Source organism: Gossypium hirsutum, chromosome A03 (genome assembly GCF_007990345.1).
Source record: "Gossypium hirsutum isolate 1008001.06 chromosome A03, Gossypium_hirsutum_v2.1, whole genome shotgun sequence".
In the NCBI taxonomy this organism is placed as follows: Eukaryota; Viridiplantae; Streptophyta; class Magnoliopsida; order Malvales; family Malvaceae; genus Gossypium; species Gossypium hirsutum.
In genome coordinates this window covers 43211505-43230282 of record NC_053426.1, presented here as the reverse complement: position 1 = coordinate 43230282, position 18778 = coordinate 43211505, and the positions used below count along the sequence as shown (strand labels likewise).

At 34.8% G+C, this 18778-nt stretch overlaps 1 non-coding gene across 1 annotated transcript; it reads right to left on the bottom strand.

Annotated features, from left to right (window-relative positions):
• Window positions 1-2933: 2933 nt before the first annotated feature.
• Window positions 2934-3039, bottom strand: LOC121227783 (small nucleolar RNA R71). Its single transcript, XR_005925306.1, has one exon. It is a non-coding gene; the product is annotated as a small nucleolar RNA R71 (small nucleolar RNA).
• Window positions 3040-18778: the final 15739 nt, after the last annotated feature.

Genomic DNA, 18778 nt, shown 5'->3' with positions numbered 1-18778 from the left:
CAAATACCAATCACATAACCAATGCCTTTAACACACACATATATATATACATCACCAAGCATGACAAAATAAGCCAATTCACAGGGCTATAAACAAAACCAAACACATATCATTTGCAAGCCAATTCAAATAGCTAAATTCATTGCCAAAATATTTAAAAAAATGACCAAAGCTCCTATACATGCCATATAACCAAAATAATAGATTCAAAAGTACCAAAGTGATAGCTTGATTGTGTGATGAGGTCTCTGACGATTCCCAAATCTAAGCTAGCTTTGATTACACTATAAAACATGGAAAATAAACTGAGTAAGCTATAAAGCTTAGTAAGCTCATATGAAAATTAACTCAACTTACCAAAAATATACAATTCAAACATTTGGTCATATGAATAAACAACTTATATAATGTAAACTGAAAAATATATAGGATTTTTCCTATGTAATTTATTACATTTTTACTTAAATTTGTTCTTAAAACTAAGTAATTGTTTAATAAATTAATGAAATATGTGAAATTATGAAATTATGACATAGAAATTATTAAAATGTGAATTTATGCTTTATTACATAGTTTTCATGCATAAAATGACTTATTTTATATTTATTTGAACATATTATATTTTTAAGACATAAAATGGGCAATGTATGATTAAATTAAATAATAAAATATAAAATTATATTTAATAATTCATTTTAAAATAATTTATTAGTAATTTTGATTTTAATTAATTTTTTTAAATTGGATAAATTTTATTCTTTGGCCCATTAATTCATTGATTTATTTTGGACAGGTCTGATAGCTTTGTTTGATTACAAAAACTATCCAAATTGAAGACCAAGTCAACCCAATTTTGGCTACACATGGCTGTCCACATAAACCACTTTTTTTGTTTAATTACACAAGGTCCTTACAATGTTGAAGAAATTAGAGATTTGCCTAAAGATTTACATTTGACTGAGTCTAAGTCCTGAGTTGTTATGGCATTTAAATTGCTTAAAAATCAAGCAAAATTCAACTTAAATCCACTAAGCATGGTCGACGCTCATTGGAAAAGCTTGAAGAGACTAAACCTCTCTATTTTTAGCAAAATACTCTCCTCTCTTCACCTACAAATAAGACTTCATTTGATCTCATCAATCACCCCTCATCCCTCATCATTCTCTCTTCTCTCTCAATTCTCTTTAGCATTTTCCATTCCCCATGCCTAGCATCATCTCTTCATAGGGATTTTAGCAATTAAGCCTCTTAAAGAGCCCTTGGTCGGCCACCTTGGAGAGCCATTAGCAAAGGAGCAAAGCAAAGGAGTGAAGGGGCCTCGTAAGTTAGAGTCTTAGGTGACAGCCACTCTGATTTGGGTTTAATCTTTCTTTTCTTTAGTTTAACCTAAAAATGGTTGGTATGTGTTCTTTGTTCTTATTTACAACAATGTTAGCTTAATTTTATTTAAGCTAGGATGATTGCTTTGATTAAATAATATTTATTTGATTCATGCTTATAATGTTTGTGTCTCAATCGAACATGTTTTCAATTAAAATCAAGTTTGTATTTTGTCCATTCGTGATTGAAATGCACTAGAATTAGCTGAGCGATCCTAAGCAAGCGACGACTAGTGGATGCCTAATTGGAATGTGCATGCTCAATTTAGATCTTAACCCGATTAAATTACAAGTTGCATAACAACTCTAACCAATCTCTGTTATCTGCATATTTTTTAGATTTGTGTGATTAAACTGTTTCAAACCTAACACGTCTCTGTTACCTCACATGAATGCTAAGAAACCATTAGTAAATAAGGATCAGTAGAATGTGTATTTACTAAGTAAAGGATTCCGAAAGGACCTAATGTGGTTTTCAAACTCATGAAAGATCAAATTGCCATGGAATGTTTTTCCAAATGTTATTAAGCATGTTGATAATAAATTAAGTTTAATTAAAGCAATTGTCCTAGTTATCTATGTTATAATTGTTGCAAATTGTGTTTAATTTTGCTAAAATCTATTTCATTCATATAGTTTGCATACATAGGGTAATTTACATTAGGGATCATTGCATTTAGTTTAATATATTTAATTTTAATCATCACTTCTCAACCATGTTGTGTTTTTATTTACCAAGTTGTTAGTATAATTTTACAATTAAGTGATTTAACACAAATACAATCTTTGTGGAGACAATAACTTGATACTTACTTACTACTTGATAATGACTATGTATACTTGCACAAACCTATGCGTTACAAGTTTTTGGCGTCGTTGTTGGGGATTGTTAACTGTTTTCATATCATTTTTTTTGCTGTGAAATTATTTACTTCCAATTTGGTTTATTTCTAACATTACTAACTTATTCTTTTAAATTGTGTGATTTTGTTTTCAGGTGTTTATGAGTATAGATCAGATTATTGATTTACTCGCTGTAGACCTTGAAATTGAGTGAACTTTCAGATAAGGAAGATGTGAACAAATAGCTCAAAGACTAGTCGATATAGACCTTGGAAATCAGAATCAAGACCAAGGTAATGAAGCCGGTCATGTATGGAACCCTATCCTAATTGCCGATGATAGGGATCGATGCATCAGACAATATGCTGTGCCATTTTTCAGTAAGTTAAATCCAGGACTTAAAAGGCTGGATATTGAGGCAACCCAATTTGAATTGAAACCAGTGGTGTTTCAAATGCTCCAAACGGTGGACCAATTCAATGGTATGCCCACGGATGATCCATATCTCCACCTTCAATTGTTTATGGAGGTGAGTGTTCATTCAAGATAGCCGATGTGGCTGAATATGCATTGAGTTTGAAGTTGTTTCTGTACTTGTTGTGAGATCGAGCACATGCATGGCTCAATTCATTGCCACCAATTTCCATATCTACATGGCAAGAAGTAGAAGAGAGATTTTTGGTTAAGTATTTCCCACCTAGCAAAAACGCTAAGTTGAGGAACGAGATCACAACTGTCCAAAAATTGGATGACGAATTTTGTATGAGGCTTGGGAGAGATTCAAGGAGTTACTTCGTAAGTGTCCTCATCATAGGATTCCTCATTGTATCCAGTTGGAGACATTCTATAATCGTCTCAATACACATACAAGATTGATGGTAGATGCTTCTACGAATGGTGCAATTTTGTCTAAGTCTTATAATGAGGCTTATGAGATCATCAAGAGGATTGCGAGTAATAACTATCAATGGCTAACAAATCGTGTAACAACCCAGTTTTGGGCCTAATCAGAATAGTGATTTCGAGACCACGAATCTGACCTAGAAAATTTTATTTTTCTTGTATTTTTATGGTCTACAGTTTTATGGAATGATTCTGTGAAAATTTCATTTGAAAATTTTGACGTTTGAGCACTCAATTTAGTAAAAAGGACTAAATTGAAAAAAGTACAAAACTTGAGTTCTAGAAGCTAGACGTGTCTAATTGCTATGAAATTTAAATTGAAGGTCATTAGATGGTAAATAGACCATTTGTTAAGTTATTGGACAAAAATGGACATGAACTAAAAGAAATTTTAGTGTTTTAAGAAAAGGGCATTTTGGTCTTTTGGTAATTAAATGAATTAATAAGCAAATTAAAAGCCAATTTTTGCTCATCTTCTACCCCTTGGCCAAAATTTATAAGAGGAAGACATATCTAGGGTTTTTCAAGCTTTTAAGCTCGATTGTAAGTCTGTTCTTGCCCCGTTTTTAATGCTCTTTACATTTTTGAAGTCGTTGTAACTCGATCTACCTATTTTAGCACTAATTTGAGGTATGATTAAGGTCTAAGGTTTGAACCATCATAGATATTTTTGTATTTTTATGTCTAATGGTAGAAAATGAATGTTTGGTGTTTGATCGCGTGATTCGTAACAAGTAATAGATATTTATAATGAAGATCAAACCTAGACTAACTATTATCACGACGAAAAGGCAAGCACACCTATCGAACAATAGTATAGTAATGGCAAGACCGGGATATCGTACCCAAGGGAACCAAAAGTACTAGAAATAACTATCTTTTTATTATTTAACCTAGAAATAAAGAGGGGTTGTTTATTAAACTAATTAACTAAACTATTTAACTAATTAAACTAAAGCAAAGAGAAAATTTGGAAAAAGACTTGAAGAAGAGTAATTGATAAAGACGACACCCAAGGAGGAATCCACCTAGATTTCACTTGTTATCTGACTCTAAACCAGACGATTTATTCACTTGACTTGATCCGTGAGATTCCCTAACCTATATTATTATCTCTTTCGAGACTAATAACGTCTAACCCTTAATTGAATTAATTGAAATCTCTTTCTTAATTAAAACCCCTAGGGAAGCAGTAAATCGATCTATGGACTCCCATATTAGGTTTCACCCTAATCCGGCAAAATCTTGTAACCCTATTTTCAGGCGTTCGATCAACTCCGCTTAATTATGCCAAATCTACTCTTAGACAGGGACTTTTACTCCTCTACATAAGTACATTAAATCATGAATCAATACCCGGAATATTAACTCAAGCATTAAGAACACATAATTAAGAACAAATTAAGTATTTATCATACAGTTCAGATAATAATAACAAAATCCATCATAGGTTTCAGCCCCCTTAGGTATCTAAGGGGTTTAGTTCATAATAAAATAAGAGTACATCTCAAAAGTATGAAAATAACAAAACATAAAGAAAACTTTAAAACCCCTGAATGAATTCTAAGAGAGATCTTCAGTCTTGAAGTAGCTCCGGTTTTTTGGATAGATCGTCTGGCTTCCTTCAAGTAATTCCCGGCATGTGGTTTTGTACTCCAGAAAAGTTCTAGAGGGAGGCCCCCTTTCTAAGTCATACTTAGGGTGTTTATATAGGCTTTGGATTGGCTTTCTTCCTCCCTAAGTATCCTTTTCTGTGTAAAATACAGCTTCTTGAAAAAGGGACACGCCCGTGTGCCACGGCTATGTGACGTGATTGCCAGGCCGTGTTCGATCTGTTAAATTGCACACGGTCGTGTGGGTCAATGGCCAGGCCGTGTGAATCATGAAAGCCTTGGTCGACACCCTCGAAAGACACGGGCGTGTGAGCTGCTCGTGTGGCAAGGCTTAAGCCGTGTCATCTTCTCGATTTGGTCCATTTTGTCCCTTTTTTGCTCGTTTTTGGCTCATTTTGAGTCTTGGTGCTCTCCTGAGTGCAAAACATGAAATAACCAGATTAAGAGCACCAAAATTCAAAAATCTAGTAATAAACATCCATAAATATGCTAAGAATTTAGGGTAAAAATATGTATAATTTGGCGTTTATCAGTGTTAGATAAACAACTTTTGCTAAGTGATTTTCGATAAAAATGTCAAAAATGACCTATTTATAAAAGTTATAAAATAAGTAGTAATAGTGTGATTGAGTGGAAAATGTGGGCTGTTATAAGTATGAAAATGGTTCAGCTAGGCTTGGGTTTTGAAGAAATTGAATACATTTCAATTTATGAGACTAGAGACTAAATTGTAAAAATGTAAAACATTAGGGGCAAAAATATAATTTTTCCATGATATGATTTTTGGACTGAATTGAATAATGTGTGTATTAAATAAGTTAAATTTGTTATTATAGATCGAGATAAACGAGGTTCGGAACTAGATCAGGGGAAAAACAAAGTGTTTGACGATTAGGTGAAATTCTATTATTTTTGTACCGAGGTAAGTTCGCATGTAAATAATGCATTGTTATATTTATGTTTTAAATACTTTAATATTGTATGAATTGTGATTGACTGCTTGGACGTATTCAGCAAGTTTCAACAAGTGAGAATTCTCAGTTGAGCCTTAGGAATAGAATAGGATACGAGTGAAATGTCACTAGGAACCCATGTGTTTATGTGATCCGGGTGCTGGTCTCGTACGTCCTACTAATGGTTGGGTAGTTCAGCATGAGTTGCGGATACCTGACAGCTTGTGTGAGCAGTACTGTGTAGCTATTTCTTGACTGACAGCTTGTGTGAACAGGCCAGTGAGTAGCTCGAAAACGAGTCTATATGTACTATGAGATATGTGGTAGCTTGGCTACATATGTGGAACTTATGTGCAAGATTTTTGAGTGTTCAATGGGAATGTCAAAGTTGTGAAAGACTATGGTATGTTACGAATCGGTACAGATATGTACGTAAAACTCATACGTAATGAGCTCGATAAGTGATGAACCCTTAGTATGGTTATGATTGAGTAAGTTAAGACTAAACATTTTGATATCATTCATGTTAATTTTTATCATGCTAATTGTACGTTAGATGTGTGGTTATGATGCTTATTATTTACATAGGGACTTACTAAGCGATAAAGCTTACTCCGTTTTCCTTTCCCTTGTCTTATAATGTCACCAAGCTAGCGGGGATCAGTGACCGTTAGAGATCTACTCACACTATCATAAAATATTTTGGTACAAATGAATTCAACATTTTGAGTTATGGCATATATAGGGGACTTGGTTATTTTGTTATGTGTCATAATTGATTTGGCCAAATGTGTTAGGTTTTGTTGGTTGAAAGTTAATTTTGTATAAGGCCATTCAAAATTGGCTACTTTTGGTATAATCAATTTACATGATGATGTTTTTCTTGGATGTGGGAATTTACTTGATTGAGTTGATAAGTATATGATATTTGTGCATGATAGATAGTAGCATGTAAATGATGTGTTGATGTCTTGGTTGTGGCTGATTTGGTTGTATGTAAACGATTGGATTGGTGCTATGTTGTGTTGTGTATGTGTGTGCAATAAAGGGTAGAAATATGGCTTGGTAAATAGCCTTATTTTTGTCCACACGGGTAGGCACATGGGCGTGTGTCTAGGCCGTCTGTGACACACAGTCTACCCTACAGGCATGTGTTAGGCCGTGTGTCCCCTGCACCCTAATTTTTGCAAAACAAAATGCTCAGAATTAGTACATGGGCAAAGACACGGGCGTGTGTCTCAGCCGTGTGGATGACATGGCCTTAGGCACGGGCATGTGTCCTGGGCATGTGAAGTTTGCTCCTATTTCATGAAAAATCATAATTTTTAAATCAACCATACGGCCTAGCACATGGGCGTGTGACTTGGCCGTGTGTCTTCAATTTGTTCTTGGGTGACAAAAAGAGAGTTACATGGGGTTAGGACACAGGCGTGTGTCACCACACGGCCTGCCCTCACGGGCGTCTCCCATATCCACACGGGCATGTGACCCCTGTTTAGTGGAAAATTTTCTAAGTGATGTGAAATTTTCTACAATTCTCAATTTAGTCCCGAACCACCTCCAAACTAATTTTTGGGCCTCATAGCTCGTATTAGGGATACTGTGATTGTATATGAATGGTTTTAGTTTGGACAAAAAATTATGATTTTGAAATGTATGTTTGTTTGTGTTTAAGTCCGGCAATACCTCATACCCTATTCTGGCGTCAAATACGGCTAAGGGGTGTTACAAATCGAACAACTTCAGGAAGACGTGTAGTCGGAGTTCATGAAGTTGACGTCGTCACTTTGTTATCAGCTCAGGTATCGTCTATTTCCTCTTTGTTAAAACAATTTACGATTAATAGTGCTAACAATTTTACAGCTTAGCCACCAAGTCTGTTTGAAGAAGTTTCTTGTGTGTACTGTGGGGAAGGTCATTGTTTTAAGAATTTTCCATCAAATCCTATGTCAGTGTACTATGTGGGGAACCAACATGAAAATAGGAGTGGACAAGGACCCTAGTCCAACTTCTACAATGTAACACCCCTCACCCGTATTCAATGTCAGAATAGGGTCACGGAGCATTACCGGACTTATAATACATTTAATCATACTTTTCACATACATGTAAACCAATTCACACAATCACTATTCAATTTAGATCAAATTGTCCCTCATACGAGCCAATAAGGTCGAAAACATGCTCTGGAAGTGGTTGGGGACTAAATCGATAGTTCAAGAAACTTTCACAAAACTTTGAAAATTTTTCTCAAAATAGGGGACACACGCCCTTGTGGCCAGGCTGTGTGAGTGCCACAAGCCGTGTAGACATTCGAAATGGGAGCACATGGCCATGTCCCAGTCCGTGTCCAACCCCATGTAACTCTCTGCCTTAGGTCACACGGCCAACACACACTCTCGTGTGGCTAGCCCAAATGCCCTAAAAATGGCCACACACGTGTACCAGGCTGTGTGCTAGGCCGTGCCAATCCTGTAGGGTATACTAACTTATGCCACACAGTCAAGTCACACATCTATGTATGAAGCCATGTGGAGCATACTGACTTGATTTTTAAGACCACACCAGGGTACTCATGGCCATGTAACATGACCCTGTGTCAAAAACGGTTGAGACACAGGCCCGTGTCTCTGCCCGTGTGGACAAAAATAGGCTATTTACCAAGCCATTTTACCACCCCGTTTGGTACACATCTTCACTGACACAAATGACACCAAACCATAGCAAATTATGCAATCCAAAACAACTAAGCTAAGCCTAAATCCTACCATTTCCATACTAACCAATTCAAGGCACATAAATACCACAATATGCTATCTCATTCCACACCAATCCTTGACTTCTCAAATCATCAGAACGACCATTATTAAATATGCATTATTTGACCTAAATTTGCAAGGATACCAATAACCATAATTCATTAATTTACCATTCATAGTACCTATTATCAACAATCGTCACATAACTATCAACCAACTCAATTCACAACACATAACTATACATATATGTACATTATTCAAATATATCAAACAAACCAAAATAATCCATCACACATGGCTATATATATACAAACCAAAATATAAACATTTACAAGTCAATTCAGTTGTTCAAAATCATTACTAAAAGATAATTTACATGAGTCAAAGTCCCTATACATGCCATATACTTAATATACCAAAGTTCATAGGTACCAAGTGATAGGTAGATAGTGTGACGATGTCTCCGACGATCTCCAAATCTGAGTTAGCTTTAAATTCACTATAAAACATAGAAAAAATAAACAATGTAAGCTTTAAACCTTAGTAAGCTCATATGTTAACAATAAGCAACTATCACCATTCATTAGTCATTTAAATAATAGAAAACAATATACAACAATTCTATTAAATCTCAAAGCTATCAAATGATCATTCGCATAACTTACCAAAGAACTTATCAATTCCATAGTTTTAAAACTCAATTCATTACCGTAAGTACATGTACCATATCGTACCAGCTTCATACTCAACCAATCTTTCATTTACCCATTGAACCATTCAGAATAGAAATCGGATACTCAAGGATCTTACACCATAAGTACATATACCATGGCCTGAAGCCAAATCAAAGTAACTTATCTGAAATTTTGATATCATGGCCCGAAGCCAAATCAGCCTATATGCATGGCCCGAAGCCAAATCGATTTATCTTGCACCCGAAGTGCTAAATCATGGCCCGGAGCCAACTCAAGATATCCCTATGTCACTAGCATCCTAAACTATTCCTAAGGTTGAACTGAGATTCTAGTTGTCGAATCTTCGTCAAATCATTTCCTAACTTTTTTGTAATCACATAATCATAATTCATGCTATATCAAAGCACATAAAATACATTTGAAATGAAATTATAACATACGAACTTACTTCAGATATTAAAATGGTGAATCGAGTCAATTAGTCGATAACTTTATCTTTTCCCGAATCCAAATCTGTATTTCTCTTTTCTTGATCTAAATGTATTTAGAATTAACTTATTTAATCATCTATTCATTCAATTTAATCTAAAACACACTTTAAGACACATTTACACTTTTGCCCTACACATTTCACATTTTTAGAAATTAGCCCCTAATTTGCATTGTCACTAAAAATCACTTAACAAAACTTGTTTAACTAACAACAAACATTCATAATCTATCATTAAACATGAAAATACTCATATATTCATCAATGGCAACTCTCACAAATTTTAACAGTTTTGCAAAATAGTCCCTGTGCTAGATAATACTAATTGCAGCAATCACAAAAAGATAGAAATCATCAAAAACCGAGTCAAAAATCATACCTTAATAACTAAGTGAAGTTGCTGAAATTTCAAGCTTTAAAATGGTGTTTTTCTATCCTTAAATCGGTGGTGGTGGCTTAATGAAGGTTAAAACATAATGTTTTTGTTATTTAACTTAAGTTGTTTTATAATTACTATTTTAACCTTTAATATTAATCACTTAAAACAATTATTATAAGCCCATATTTTCCACTCATCATTATAATGGTATAATTACAACATAAGGAACTTCACTTTAATAGACAATAGCTATTAGAACTCAATATTTACGCTTTACGCGATTTAGTTCTTTTTATCAAATTAACTATTCAAGCGATAAAATTTCTTCACGAAACTTTCACACATATATACTATCATGCTGTAAACACTTAAAATAATGTTAAAATAAATTTTCAAACTCAGATTTGTGGTCTCAAAACCACTATTCTAATTTGAATAAAAATGGTTGTTACAACTCTCCCTCTCAGTAATTTTCGTCCCTGAAAATCTTACCAATTAATAGATTAGGGTATTGTTTTCTCCTAGCTTCTTCGGACTCCCATGTAGCCTCTTCGATACGGTGATGATGCCATAGGACTTTTACTAAAGCTATGCATTTATTTCTCAATTCTTTGACTTCTCGAGCTAGAACTCTAATCAGTTCTTCGTTGTATATCATATCAGGTTAAATTTCAATCTCTGACAGAGAAATCACATGTGACAGATCAAATCTATATCAACACAACATCGACACATGAAATACATTGTGGATCTTTTCTAACTCAGTTGATAAAGCTAGTCGATATGCCACTGCCCTATTCGTTCAATAATCTCAAACGGTCTAATAAAACTTGGACTCAATTTGCCTTTGCGACCGAAACGAAGTATTTTCTTCCACAGAGATACTTTTAAGAGCACTCTATCACCGATCTGAAATTCAATGTCTTTCCGTTTCAAATCTGCATATGATTTCTGTCAATCAAAATTTACTTTCAAATAGTCGCAAATTATTTCCACTTTCTCTTCGATTTCTCTAACCAAATCAACCCCGTGAATCTGTTTCTCGCTAAGCTCAGTCTAGTACAATAGAGTTTGGTATTTGTGACCATACAATGCTTCATATGGAGCCATCATTATGCTCGATTGAAAGTTGTTATTATATGCAAATTCAATCAGCAGCAAATATTTCTCCCAGTTGCCTTTAAACTCTAAAACAAAACATCTGAGCATATCTTAAAGAATCTAATTACTCTCTTAGACTGACCATCGATTTGCAGATGAAAAGCTGTACTGAAATTCAACTTCGTACCTAAAGCTTCCTATTATTTCTTCTAAAACCATGACGTAAACCTTGGATCTCTATCTGAAATAATTGAAATTGGCACCCCATGCAAACTAACGGTCTCAGCAATGTACAATTCATCTAATCTATCGAGTGAATAGTCAGTACGTACCGAAATGAAATGTGCTTATTTCGTTAATCGATCAACGACAACCCAAATACCATCTTTCTTTTTTAGAGAAAAAGGCAATCCTGATACGAAATCCATCGTAACTCTATCCCATTTCCACTCTGCTATCATCACTGGTTGAAGCAAACCCGAAGGTACTTGATCTTCAGCTTTAACTTGCTGACACACTAAACATCTCGTTACAAATTCAAAAATGTCTCGTTTCATACCCGACAACCAATACATTTGTTTCAAATCGTTGTAATTTTAGTACTTCCAAGATGAACGGATAAACAACCACTATGTGCCTAGTGTAAATTTTTTTGAATATACTCTGAATTTTTTGGTATGCAGAATTTATCTCGAAACATCAAACAATCATCAGATCCGATTTGGAACTCTGAATCACTAGTTGACTCGCATTGCACTCTTTTAGCTTCACTATCACATTTCTGAGCTTTACAAATTTGCTGAAGAAATATTGGTTTAGCTTTTAACTTAGCTAAGATCGAACCATCATCGGATAATGTCAACTGTATATTCATTGCTCTCAAGGAAAACAATGACTTTCTATTCAAACCATCTGCGACCACATTTTTTTCCCCGGTTGATAATCAATTACTAACTCATAGTCTTTTAGTAATTCAAGCCATCTCCATTGTCACATATTCAAATATTTTTGAGTCATAATATACTTTAAGCTTTTATGATAAGTAAAGATGTGACATTTTTCACCATACAAATGATGACGCCATATTTTCAATGCAAAAACTATAGCAGCCAATTCTAATTCATGCATCGGATAATTCTTTTCTTGCGTCTTCAACTATCTGGAAGCATAAGCTATCACTTTTCCCTTTTGCATCAATACATAACCTAAACCATTCAATTACGCATCAATGTTAATAAAAAATTCTTTACCCGACTCAGTTTGAACCAACAGTGGTGCCTTAGTTAACAAATGTTTCAGTTGATCAAAACTTTGTTGACATTTCTCGGACCATTCAAACTTTACATCTTTCTGTAGCAGTCTAGTCATCAGTGTAGCAATTATCGAGAACCCTTTTACAAAGTGTTTATAGTAACCAGCTAATCCCAGAAAGCTTTTGACCTCGGATACATTTCTAGGTGGTGTCCAGTCAACAACTGCAGAAATCTTGCTCGGATCAATTCGAATGCCATCCCTCGAGACAATATGTCCCAAAAAATTGAATTCCCGAAGCCAAAACTCACATTTTCTGAATTTAGCATATATTTGCTTATCTCTCAAGGTTTACAACACAATCCTCAAGTGCTCGGAATGCACAGACTCATCTTGTGAATAGATCAGAATGTCGTCAATGGACACAACAACAAATCTGTCTAAATACGGTCTAAAGATCCTATTCATCAAATCTATAAAAATGGAAGGAGCATTAATTAGTCCAAAAGGCATAACTTAACTTGCAACTGATAATAACCCGATCTCAAATCAACCTCTGAAAACACGTTGCACTTTTCAACTAATCAAACAAATCGTCTATTCTCAGTAACACATACATTTTCGTTACCGTAACCTTATTGAGCTGATGATAGTCAATAAACATTCTCAATGACCCATCTTTCTTCTTTACTAACAATACAAGTGCACCCCGGGGCAAAGAACTTTGCCATGCAAAACCTCTATATGTTGACTCTTGCAACTAAGCTTTCAACTCTTTAACTCTGTTGAAGCCATTTTGTACGGAGCTATAGATATTGGCAAAGTTCCCGATACTAACTCAATAGCAAACTCAACCTCTCTAACTAGTGGCAACCCTTGCAATTCTTCTAGATATACATCCGGATATTCACAAACTACAAGCACCAATTCAATCTTCTTTTTAGACACCTTGGTATCTAAAACATATGCTAGGTACGCATTCAACTATTTTTGACATATCTTTGAGTCGACATCGATGAAATCAATATAAACAATCCATCCGACTCATCAGATTCAATCCGAAGAATTTCATTATTCTGACACTTCAATTCTATAATCTTTCATCTACAATTCACAATGGCGTCATGTAGAGTTAACCAATCCATACCCAGAATCACATTGAACTTATCAAATGGTAAAAGAATCAAGTCATCCAGAAAATAGTAACCCCGAGTCATTAAAGGACAGTTCTTGCATACTTTGTCAACTAGAACATACTTGCCTAAGGGGTTCGATACTTTAATCATAAACTTAGTAATTTTAGCAGGCAATTTCTTACTAGACACTAAATTCTCACAAACATATGAATGTGTCAATTCAGGATCAATTAAAGCAATCACATTAGTGTTGTAAAGAGATAATGTACTCGTAATAACATCTAGAGATGACACTTCATCACGAGTCCGAATAGAGTAAGCTCTGGCAGGTGCTTTAGCTTCGGATCTCACAGTTGAATCCCTAGTCACACCTCTACCACTGGACACATTCCCTGTATTTCTTTGTGGTCTCCCTCTCACAGCCTTATTACTTATTCTTGCATTCTGAAATTTATTTTTCTCGGATAACTCTGGGCAGCCTTGGATAAAGTGATCTGGCAAGCCACATTTCAAACAAGCTTTAACATGCTTATTCCAGGACTCTCCAAAATAACGTCTCCCACACTATTGGCACTCGAGTTTGTTTTTCTTACACTGCCAACGCTCGAGAAGGAAGTTACTTGAGCTTTAGAACTCACATGTTGATTTCCACGATCTTTATTCTGATATCCCACTGATGCATTCGATCGACTATATGAATCTCAGGATTTCTTTGATGAAGAATGATGAGGTTTATTCATCAGTCTTTTTCTCGAATCTTTAGCTTCTGAATCATCTTTCTTCTTTTCTCGGCTAAAGTCTTTGGCTTTGCAAGCCCGTTCAACTAACACAATGAATTCTTTTAAATCTAATATCTCGACCAGAAGTTTAATATCTTCGTTCAGCCCATCAACAAACTGCTTATACATAATCTCTTCAGTAGAAACATATTCCTAAGCGTACTTGCTCAACTGTACAAATTATCTTTCATATTTGGTTACAGTCATGCGGCCTTGTTTCAGTTCTAAAAACTCTTTATGCCTTTGATCCAGAAACAGTTGACTGATATATTTCTTTCAAAACTCTATCTGAAAGAACTCCCAGGTGACTCTCTCTCTCGGTACCATTGATACTAGTGTATTCCACCACTAATACGCGCTGTACCTTAAAAGTGATATAGCACATTTTAAACATTCAGCTGGTGTGCAAGAATGTTCATCAAACACTCAAATCGTATTCTCAAGCTAAAATTCAGCTCTCTCAGGATCATTATCAACATTAGCTCTGAACTCTTCAGCCCCGTGTTTACAGATCTTGTTGACTGAAGGCTTATTTAATCTTAAAAGCTCGACTGTTTGAGGAGCCGGTTGGGGATTAGGAGGGGTGGAGGTTGTTGAGCAACCGGCTTTGTTCGAATATATTCTGTGAGCCACTCGTTCGTCTTTTGGAAGAAGGCTTGTTTAGCCTCTCCTCCCTAGCTACCTATTACAGGTCTAGAATCAGACGACGCTGTCCCTTAAGCGGGAGCGGGAACATTACTCTCAACCTCATCAGCTATAGCTCGATTGGGATCCATTTACTATATAAAAACACATTTTAAAATGTCAGGAGTCATCACACTATCATAGTTTATATATGGCATGTATAGCGAGACTCCCGCACACGTTACATTAGTCCTAGAATCGACTAAACCGTAGCTTTGATACCAATAAATGTAACACCCCTCATCCATATTCAATGCCAGAATAGGGTTATAGAGCTTTACCAGACTTAGAATATATTTAATCATACTTTTCACATACATTTAAACCAATTCCCACAATCATTATTCAATTTCAATCAAATTGTCCCTCAAACGAGCCAATGAGGCCGAAAACATGCTCTGGAAGTGGTTCAAGACTAAACTGATCTTCATGAAATTTTGAAAATTTTTCTCAAAATAAGAGATACACCCTTGTGTGGCCAGGTCATGTGTCTCACACGACCACCAGGCACGCCTATGTCACAGGCCGTGTAGACATTCGAAATGGGAGCACATGTTTATGTCCCAGTCCGTGTCTGACCCTGTGTAACTCTCTAACTTGGGTCGCACAGCGAACACACATGCTCGTGTGGCTATCCCGTATGCCCTAAAAACTGGCCATACACACCCGTGTGCCAGGTCGTGTGCTAGGCTGTGCCAATCCTGTAGGGCATTCTGACTTATGCCACACGGCCAAGTCACACGCCTGTGTGTAAGGCCGTGTGGAGCATACTGACTTGATTTCTAAAACCACACCAGGGGACACACAGCCGTGTAACATGACCATGTGTCACACATGGCTGAGACACACGCCCGTGTCTCTGCCGTGTGGACAAAAGTGGGCTATTTACCAAGCCATTTACCACCTCATTTGGTACACATCTTCACCTACAAAAATGAAAATCCAAAACAACCAAGCTAAGCCTAAATCCAACCATTTCAATACTAACCAATTCAAGGCACATAAATACCACAATATGCTATCTCATTTCACACCAATCCATGACTTCTCAAATCATCAAAATAACCATTATCAAATATGCATTACTTGGCCTAACTTCACAAGCATACAAATAACCACAATTCATTAATTTACCATTCATAGTACCTATTACCCACAATCGTCACATAACCATCAACCAACTCAATTCACAAGACATAACTATACATATATGTACATTATTCAAATATATCAAACAAACCAAAATAATCCATCACACATGTCTATATATATGCAGACCAAAATATAAACATTTACAAGTCAATTCAATTGGCCAAAATCATTACCAAAGCATAATTAACATGACTCAAAGTCCCTATACATGCCATATACTTAATATACCAAAGTTCATAGGTACCAAGTGATAGGTAGATAGTGTTTGGAAGCTATGAACATTAAATTTGCATGAGTTTGCAATAAAAATGGTTAATTTGCATGTTTTAGGCTCAACGACTAAATTGAATAAAAGTAAAATACTAGGGGCAATTTTGTAAAAATATGAAAAATGACTAAATTGCATAAAATGAATTAGTTTTATTATAGAAATTAATGAATTGAATGAAATTATTAATTTATATCAAGAACGAGTGGAAAATCGAGGAGAAAAAAATTACCAAATAGCCCTTGTACTTTATCATTTCTGCAATTTAGCCAGGTAAGTTCGTATGAACTATAATAACTTAACTGTCGATTAAATTGAATGTTAAATGTGTTGTTTTAATGTAAATTAATCGGTATATGTGATTATGTTCACATTATGACAAATTGATGATTATCGAGCCCCATTTGAACTTTAGGAATATATAGGATACAAATGAAATGTCATTAGGGTTTTCATGTTTTGGGTATTGGTCTTGAATGTTCTACCAATGGTTGAGATATGGTATTTGTTGCGGACACTCATCAGCTTGTGTGAGTAGCATCGTGCAGCTTATATTCCGACCATCAGCTTGTGTGAGCAAACCCAGGTTATCATGTTTCAGGTGCTGATCTTGAATGTCCATGGCTGAGTTTCGACATTTTTTGCGAATACTCGTCAACTTGTGTGAGTGGCATGGTGTAGCTACATTCCGACTGTCAGCTTATGTGAGCAGACCCATTTAAGGCTCGAGTGAGCAATAATGAAAAGGAATGATTTCGACCATATGTTTAGCACACTTTGTGTGAGTTTTCCCTCATATCCGATATTATTCTAAGTGGTTCAACGGGCATGAAAAGGGAAGGAATGGTAAGTATTCAAATGACTTATATAATGAAAACTATCAAAATGTATGAAAAGGCAATGTTAAATGAAAGAATGTCTATGTTCATGAAATTGATGATTCCAAGTGAGGTTATTCATTTTTAATGACTTATCTTATGTTAATCCAATGAATTATAAATTGATGCACTATCATGTGTTGTTGATGATGCTTAGGCTTGTGCCAAGCTATTGGTTGGATTGTATTATGTTTACTTTTAAAGTTATGCATTGAAAGGGTAAGTGTCAAATGAAAATATGCTTATGTTCATGAAAGGGTGGTAAGAATAAAAGTATGTATTTTCTAATGAAATGGTTTATCATGTGGGTGATGTTTAAGCTTATGTCTTATATTATGAAAATGAAACAAGTAAGAAAAGGTAATGAAACGGTAAGTTTAGAGTTGAGATGTAATATGATGAAAAAAAAGATTGATGAGTTAAATAGCGTATTCGTGCGTGTGAAATCTATTTATGTTATGGACGAATTTATCTATGTCATGGATAAATGCACTAATTAATGAATTGATAATGTTATTTAAGTTATGCTAAGTAAATGAAATGGAAAGTAAGTAAATGGAGTGGTTCATAGTATTATGAAAAGCTTAATGATTGTGTAATACATTTTACAAGTTGATGGTTATGTTAGGAATGAAAAATATATGTGGTATTGATGAACTTACTCATTTATAAGTTGATGATTATAAAGTTTGATAAACTTTGTGGAAATTGTATAGGTTTATAATTACTTGAAAGGGTAAGTGTCAAATGAAAATATGCTTATGTTCATGAAAGGGTGGTAAGAATAAAAGTATGTATTTTCTAATGAAATGGTTTATCATGTGGGTGATGTTTAAGCTTATGTCTTATATTATGAAAATGAAACAAGTAAGAAAAGGTAATGAAACGGTAAGTTTAGAGTTGAGATGTAATATGATGAAAAACAAGTTGATGAGTTAAATAACGTATTCGTGCGTGAGAGATCTATTTATGTTATGGACGAATTTATCTATGTCATGGATAAATGCACTAATTCATGAATTGATAATGTTATTTAAGTTATGCTAAGTAAATGAAATGGAAAGTAAGTAAATGGAGTGGTTCATAGTATTATGAAAAGCTTAATGATTGTGTAATACGTTTTACAAGTTGATGGTTATGTTAGGAATGAAAAATATATGTGGTATTGATGAACTTACTCATTTATAAGTTGATGGTTATAAAGTTGATAAACTTTGTGGAAATTGTATAGGTTTATAATTACCCCATAAAGTTTATTATTGAAATGAAATGTTATGTTTAAAGTTAATACGAGCTTACTAAGCATTCATTGCTTATGTAGTTATTTTCCTTTACTTTTTAGATTATCGGAAGCTCGATTGGTTTGGAAGCTAGCCAGAGATCGATCACACTATCCAGAGAATATATCGGTAGATTTTGATGTTTGAGTCATGGTTATAATTGTAACAGCCAGTTTTTAGTCAAATCAGAACAGTGGTTTCAGGACTACAAATTTAAAGTCAAAATAATTATTTT